Source organism: Halichoerus grypus, chromosome 3, assembly GCF_964656455.1.
Source record: "Halichoerus grypus chromosome 3, mHalGry1.hap1.1, whole genome shotgun sequence".
Classification (NCBI taxonomy): domain Eukaryota; kingdom Metazoa; phylum Chordata; class Mammalia; order Carnivora; family Phocidae; genus Halichoerus; species Halichoerus grypus.
In genome coordinates, this window is record NC_135714.1 from 193,713,585 (window position 1) to 193,722,199 (window position 8,615).

The 8,615-nt window shown below is 45.6% G+C and overlaps 1 pseudogene; it reads right to left on the reverse strand.

Annotated features, from left to right (window-relative positions):
* Positions 1-336: 336 nt before the first annotated feature.
* Positions 337-468, reverse strand: LOC118522366 (U4 spliceosomal RNA; annotated as a pseudogene).
* Between the last annotated feature and the right edge of the window lie 8,147 nt (positions 469-8,615).

An 8,615-nucleotide genomic window follows, 5' to 3' on the forward strand; every position in this document is an offset into this window, starting at 1 on the left:
GGTCGTGAGATCAAGCCCCGCATCAGGTTCCACACTCAGCGTGGAGTCACTTCAAATTCTCTCTCTCCCTCTCCTTCTGCCCCTCCCCCCACCGTGTGCTCGCGCGCTCTTTCTCTCTCTCTCTCTCTAAAAAACAACAACAAAAACAGAAAGATTAAAAAGAAAAAGGTGGCAGTGATATACCAACCTAAACACAGAGGTGGCAATATGAATTCTGGAAAAAGATTTCAAGGTAAAAAGGATGAGAGAGAACTTTGTGTTAAGTGTATATTTACATGTAATATAAACGTACACACACTTAGACGTATATGGATAAATATATAATTATATGTGTATTTATATGCATGTAAAAGGCAAAAGTTAACAATAAAGGTATGTGTTGGCTATCCCCTGACCCTGCATTTTAATTAGCAATAATCGCGCCTTGGATAAACTTCATTGGCTACGATACTGCCACTGCACAAAGCTTGACCCTGCATTTTAAATATCAAGACCACACCACTGTCGTTAGGTCTCTGCTTCACCTGTTTGGTGGGATATTGTTGTATGGTTTAAGGACGTTTCGCAAATCATAATCCAGATGAGACTACTTTGTTTAACATTCAAGTACAAGAAAAGTAAAATTCTCAATGATAGTGAATGAAGCCAAAACCTGCATCCAGCAGAAATGACAATCAGTTTTGCCGTATGACTCCACTCATATGAAGTTCAAAACAGGAACGAACACATATCTGGTGAACTTACAAAAGAAAACCAAGAGAAGGAGTAACAGAAATTTCAGGATAATCATTATCTCTTGCGTAGAGAGAAGAGGACACCGTGGAAGAAAAGCGCAAAGATGCTATAAGTCGTTCCTATAACACGTTATTCTTAAATTGGATCATGGTTGCACATATTTTGTTTTAATCTTACTATATATGTGTGTGCATATGTATGTATGTATTTTGTACGTGGAAATTTTTTACGTATACCAGTTTGTATTTGGAAACGTTTACAAACCAGATGTATTTATCAGTTGGGGGTCACTGTGCCGACGGCTGTATGGATATATCCTAATAAGACCAGACCCAAATGTGGAGCTGGGATGTTACTCACTATTTCATTAAGCTCACGATGCTCTGTCATTCTGCACCTGTCGTACTTCAGAGTTAAATGGGGATGAGACAGAAATTTCCATCCTGAATCTTTCAAGTCTCTGAGAGTAGTCTAAATCTCCGTGAGTCTCTTCTCCAAAGACACAAAAGATCTTCTGACTGTCGTACTGGAAGTGGAGAGACCCGGGGCTGCCACGAGGCTCTCTCCATCGAAACAGTCCCTACTTACTCCGGAGTCAGGAAGCCAATCTGGAGATTCTCCCAGTTGCTGAGGACATCAATTCTGACTCCACACTCATGAGCTAGGAAATAATTGCAGGGTAATCTGACATTCTGCTAAGGTGGGCTTGGTTATGAGCTCCATTGATCCCTGGACAAAGCCAAAGTTCAATAAATTAAAATGGTCTGATTAAAAAGAAGAAGAAGAAATAAAGAAATGACAACCAGTTTTAAAAAGATGGACAGCTCAGACTTCGGGATCGGATTACTGGGTTGAATTTGAGATTGCTTGTTCACGCAAGGTTACTCTCTGAACCTCAGTTTTCTCTTCCACAAAACAGAAATAACTTTAGCACTACCTCTACATAAGGATTAAATGAGACAACGTATCAAAGTGCTTGGAACAATTCCCCACCCAGTTACCAACTCTTGAAGTAGAACCGGTAAACATTTAGTAAAATGAAGGAGCGTATGGCATAAAGATTGTGTTCTAGAATGCTCCTTCTGCAGCGTAAGAGGGAACGGTAAAGATACAGGAAAGAGTAGAAGATGCTAGTGTAACCCTCACTGTCTGGGAGCATTCAGAGACCTGGTTTCTGAAGTACTGATTTCTTTCCTCCACATTAGCACTTCACGGTTACTAACTTAAAGCCTCTTTCTTATTTTTCTAAACAAATTAATAACCAGACTCTGATGAAAGGAAAGTGATCAGCCCAGACAAATTGTGCTGGTCACAAAGTCCCCCACTGACCACCAATCGTTCATCTCTCCAGAGATTCTGTATTAACTCCAAAGCTAGGAGTCTTTCCAAGTCTCCCCATGCTGGGCAAGACCAAAGGAGAAGGACCGATGGGGAAAGGATAGGCCATCAGAAGCTAGGGGGCCAGAGGCCATTTGGGGGGGAGCAGGTTTGAGGATCTGAGTGAATACGGGGAATAGGAGATTGCAGCATACATAATCAGTGAGCTGAAGAGTTGGGATTTCTTTCCAGAAGGATGGCAGTGCTCATGGAGCCGTATCATCCTTTTCTGCCTCAGGAGGAGTCCAGAAGCGTCTGGCTGGTTGACCAGAAGCAAGAGATTTAAGGGAAAGGGCCAAGGTGAATTGTTCAGCCTGGACAGTGCTCTTCCCACAGCACGGGGGGGAAAGCCCTCTAACCGCAGGCCCGCACATTTCAGCCCATGAGCAACTTCAGGCCTGGGCGAGACTGGCAGAGAGAATGCACAGAGCTCGGTCCCCATCCCACCCTCTCCGACAGGGACAAGAAGACTTCCAAGAGGAGGACCCGATTCACCGCAAGACTGTCGAATGTGAAACCGTCCTGCACCTCACCTGCACCAGACGGTCTTCAGTGCTTCCTTGTGATCCCTGTGCCCTGGCTTCCCCTCTTCGGTGGCCTTCCCCCTGGCACTGTGCACGTGTCAGCCGTGGACCCGTGCCCTCCTCCACACTCCCAACCTCTCCCTCACACACACGCTCCATCCCACGCTGCTCAGGAGCAGCTCTTCCCGGCTCCATCCTCCCACCACGGGCCACCGCCAAGCAAGCAGGAAGGATTAGGAAACTGAGCTAGGAGGCTGGCAGGTCTGTGACTTGATGAATAAAGCACAGCTGCACCAGTCTGAAGTCAAAGAGGGAAGGAACTGAGAATTGGTGTGGGAGTGGCTGCAAACGCTGACAGCTCTCTGGGGTGGGCGTGCAGCCCCCTCCGCTGACAGGGGGCTTGGAGCTGCATGCCCCTCCCGTGCGTAGAACACAGCCGAAAAGGGCAAGAGCCAAAGGTCTGGGAATATCTGTAGATAAATAAAATTTTGTCTTGAGAATCCTATCAACCCTCCAAGGGGTCAAATATGTAGACAGTTCTCCCCCCCTTTCCCAGCATGAAGGAGTCAGAAAACTCTCTAGGACTCATGAAGGTCACTTTCAAGGGTGGCATGTTGGGGATGGGGCGGGGGGGGAGCCCGGAATTTCTGAAGATAAAGTTCCTTAGAAGAGCAGGCCCTGAGCTCTATTGTCCTATAAATGGATATACCTAAGGGGAACTTTAGTTTCCAGAAAAATCTGGGGGAGAGAAAACTACTTAGAAAGGCAGAGATGTAATCATAATCTTTTGCTGCAAAGGTGTGAAAGGGAAACTTGCCTTACACCCTGGAGGGAAAGTTGGTGGCGGGGGAGGGGGCGGGGGAGGGGGCGGTTCCTGACACAGCTGTGGAGGAAGCCTGGCAGCCACCGAAGGAGAATGCTAGGAGACAGCAACCTCCTCCAGGAAGGAACAAAGCAGAAGCCTGGCAGCTTCCTATCCTTCTAGCCAGCATCCCCTCAGTGCCCCGGGCTGTGAGGACACAGGCAGCAGTAATCTCAGGTGGTAAGAAGATGAAATCCCACCAGACCGCACTGCACCCTTTGAAGACATCGGTAAGCCTTTAGGGACCTCCAGGGACCCCTAGATTCTTGAGAAGATGATTACTTTGGACAGACTACTAATCAGCCCACATTCAGCAAACTGAGAGTCTTTATATGCTCCCCACGTGTTTGGTATTGGGAAAGGAGAAGGTGACATCCTGGTTTCAGAGACAAGTCATTTTGCATCGACAGAGGGGCCCTCACTTTAGAAAATTATATTTTAGGGCCTTCGCAAGACATTGAAAAAAAGAGGAATTTTATTGTGTTTACTTGTGTCTTAAAAGTAAAACTGACAGCACAGAGGTATGCTTTCATATTGTTAACATCATAAGAACGTCGTAAGACCCGCTCTGTTCCACATGGTGTCCACCACCACCCTGGGGACCTTCTCATTAGCTGGCTCTGCCCCCCTAGGAGGGTTTACCTTCATCTCTACCCCAAAACTACTCTGATGGATCCTCTTTACCTAAATCACTCATCAAATTCTTCAGAGATGCCTCTAGTTATGGTCCTTGACAACGTCCTAATTAACTGTTCTCTATCAAGAGAGATTGACTGTGGGGCGCCTGGGTGGCTCAGTTAGCATCCGACTCCTGATTTCGGATGATCTCAGGGTCGTGAGATCAAGCCCCACGCCAGGCTCTGCACTGGGCATGGAGCCTGCTTGGGATTCTCTCTCTCTCCCTTTGCCCCTACCCCCACCCTGCTCACACTCGCTTTCTCTCTCTCCCTCTCTCTCTCTCTAAAAAAAAAAAAAGACCTATTGATACCAAAATATCAAAAGCTGCTTTAAACACCCTCTGATGCCAATGTGATTAAAGTTTATTAAAAAGTCCTTGGCATAGGATCTTCTTAAAGATCAATTTATTTCTATGTATGCATATATATAATACTTATATATTAATAGACTATATGCACAGCTTATACCTTATCAATACATCTATTTAACCTCCTCATTCAGATAAACCAGATCATTCGTTTAAAAAGTAAAAAACAGGGATGCCTGGGCGGCTCAGTTGGTTAAGCGTCTGCCTTCAGCTCAGGTCATGATCCCAGGGTCCTGGGTTCAAGTTCCGCATGGGGCTCCCTGCTCAGCGGAGAGTCTGCTTCTCTCTCTGCCTGCCACTTCCCCCTGCTTATGCATTCGCTCTCTCTCTCTCTCTTTCTCTGACAAAAGAATAAATAAAATCTAAAAAAAAAAAAGTAAAAAACAAGTCTGCGATTATATTATGTCTACAGCTATAATACGGAATGGAAGGGTTCAAAACTTCACAAATGGATGAACTGAGTAGAATAATGACTCAAGTACATCTCCAAACTTCAAGGGACTATGGTAAAGCCCCCCTCGTACACATCACCGTGTGAGATACTTTAAGCAGGATGAAACCTTTAAAATGATTTGTAGCAAGTAGTTTGTATACAACAGACCTCTCTGGATTTTTACCCCAAAGCACCGAGTGCTTTCACTCCAGAACAAGAGACACAGACAAACACCTTTCAGTTTTATGTTCCTTTAAAAAGAACTTGGGGACAACTGGCAAATTTACCTCTTAATGCAAGCGGGAGATAAACATGTGCTCAGGGTAAAATTTATAAATCTCCGCCAAGTCTCCCAGTTATCGCAGCGAGCCTGTGAGTCTCAGAAGTTCATTCTAAATGCTTTATTACAATGAAACTGACACACCTCTACTGAAAATATCTCTGAGCCAGAGTGAGGTCATTCATAAAAATATTTTTTATGACCAGCCAGAAATTAATAAAACCAGAAATGCATCACCGTTCTCTGTTTTAGCCTTCATCCTGAGATTTTTAATACGAGAGGTAAGGTTCTCTAAGCGTGAGGCCCGTCTCTGAAACTTTTCTGGATATTTTACAGACCCCCAACCCAGTGCTCTAGACTTACTGGATGTTCAATGCCTCGTCCGCACAGAATAAAATCCCAGGAGGCCCCATGTGGCCTGGAGGCCGCCAGCCCGTCTGACCTCACCTCCTGTCCCGCCTTCCATTTCCATTCTTCTGCTGGTTCAACCAGCCCCAGCCTCGCTGGCTCTTTCCCGTTCCTCCAACACGTCAAGCTGCTTTCCATGGGCTCTTCCATTGTTGGCGGACTGATGGTCAGTCAAGTGCTACACGAAGGAGATGTTATTACAGAGCAGTCCCTCCACACACGGGGGGGCGGGGGCCCTAGCTTCGCGGCAGAAAGGGAGGCAGCTGCTCTCCTTTGCCTAAGCCCTGTGGAAAGATCATTAACCACACAAAGTAATGAACCCACCCGTGTGGCCCAAAGGAAGCTCAAACATGAGGGTCTTGGGCGACACTGGTTTCTCTTGTCCGTTGTGTTGTTTAAGAGAAAAGGAGGACGTAGCCCCTTCTGGCCAACCCAGTTGCCGCTGGGCCGTCTTCTCCCCTAAATTGTTGGGAGGGTGTGTGTGTGTCTTGGAAGGAAATTTTGGTGAGGACAATGTGACCAAAGGGAAAGGAAGGGAAGGGGAAAAGAGAAAAGGAGAAGACAAGGCAAGACAAAACCCACCGTCTGGACCCAGATTCTAGCTCTTTCTCTTACTGAACTAGGTGTCCTTGGAGAAGTACTTGTTTTCTCTGTGCCTCAGTTTCTTCATTTGTAAAACAGGTAAAATAATGATACCTAAATGGGATAGCTGTCTTAAAGATTAGTTAATAAGACAGAGAAAGCAAAATCCTATATGATTTCACTTTATGTGGAATCAAAACAAACAAATTAACAAACAAGCAAAAGCAGAAACAGACCCATGAATACTGACTACAAACTGGTGGTTGCCAGAGCGGAGGGGGTGGGGGGAAGGGCAAAATGGGTGGAGGGGGATGGGAGGTTCAGGCTTCCGGTTAAGGGCCCAATATGGGATGAGAGGCACAGCACAGGGAATTCAGTCAATGGCCGGGGAATCGTGTTGGATGGGGACAGATTATAGCTGTGTTTGTGATGAGCAGGGCAAAGCACACAGACTTGCTGAATCGCTCTGTCCTACACCTGAAACTAATGTAACATTGTGTGCCTACTATGTTTCAATTTAAAAAAAAAAAAAGATGAGTTAATAAAAATAAAGCACTTAGACAATAATAAATGACCAATCGATGGTGATTATTATCCCACCTCTCCTCATTACTCTTGAGCCCATCACCTGCATAAGTTTTACAGCACTTGGAACTCCATGAACTTCTTTCTTTGTCGAATTTTTGAAATGTCTGCTGCCCCACTAGAATGGAACCTCCGAAAGTACAGGGACTATTGTTCTTGTCTGACCCATGTTCTACCTCCATTCCCAGAATAGACCCTAGAAAGTGGGAGGTGTTCCAGTTGTTGAATGAATCAGCATCTCTCCTTCAAAAAGCTTCGTAACACTCATGAATCAATCCCAACCATCAGTCGGTGAATATTATTCAATTTTAAGTTGACTTAAATAAACACAATAAACTTCTGGGGGAGTCTATGCAAACTTTTTTGGAGAATATGTTTTTTGTTTGGTTTTGGTTTTGTTGTTGTTGTTGTTTAAAGATTTTATTTATTTATTTATTTGAAAGCGAGAGCAGGGAGAAGCAGAGGGAGAGGGAGGTGCAGACTCCACACTGAGCCTGGAGCTAGATGCAGGGCTCCATCCCACGACCCAGATCACAACCTGAGCCAAAATCAAGAGGGGGTCACTTAACCAACTGAGCCACCCAGGTGCCCCTGTGGTTTTTTTAAATAAACTCTACCCTCAACATGGGGCTCAAACTCATGACCACAAGATCAAGAGTCACATGCTCTACCAACTGAGCCAGCCAGGTGCCCCAGGAGAATATACTAAAAACAAAACAAAAAAACAAAAAAAAACTATTCTGGGAGTGCCTGGGTGGCTCAGTCGGTTAAGCGTCTGACTCTTGATTTCGGCTCAGGTGATGATGTCAGGGTGGTAAGATCAAGCCCCACAACGGGCTCTACACTCAGCATGGAGCCTGCTTAAGATTCTTTCTCTCCCTCTGCCTCTGCCCCTCCCCACTCCCCTCTCTAAAAAAAAAGAAAAAGAAAAAACACAATTCTGTCCTAAAATTTTACTACTTGGAGAAACCACCTTAAGAGAGCAACTCCTTTTGAGAAAACCAATAAAGATTTTGAAATAGAATAAAATCTTGATGCCCATAAGTTCTAAACAACTTTATAATATAAAATACAAGTTCTGATTTAAAGTCTAAAAAGCATATCGCATATTTGGAGCTAAGTATTTGAATATCGAAGGTTAAACTGGGAACATACAAAGAGCCACTGGCAGGGACAGAGAACTAACCCATGCCCCCTGACATATGAAGTCAGGAGGCCCTATGGCATTGACCGCTGGATCTGACTAAGGCTGGGGGTAGGAAAACCCCATGAGCCCCAGGAGGAGGAGCATGTGGGCTCCACACAAAGGCCAAAGGCCGGTGGATTAGGAGCTGGGGCTGGAAAGCCCTCCAGACACAACCCAGCTAAGATGCTATCTTCTTTAAGGAAATAACCCTGGACCATGGGATGCACCTTAGAGAGTGACCACCTAATACAGCTCTCATCACCTCTCCCCACAACTGTGTCCGAGGACTGAGCTGGGGCTCCTGTGTCTAATCCCCTCCCAGTGCCATCCACCACTCCCACTGTCCCCAGAATTCTCCTTATACAACAATCAAATATGTCACCCCTCTCCCTGCTCAAAAGCCACTAGCAGCTTCTACATCATTACATTTGGGCCTAGCCTCCTTTCGCACCGTTGGATCACACCCTTCTCCCCAGCCACCCAAACCAGCCAGTTTCCAAACATGTCATGAGCTCCCCAACCTGGTAACTCTGCTCATGTTCTTGCCCGCGTAGGAAAACTGTTGTGTTCTGAACGAACCCCTTGTGCCCCACATCTG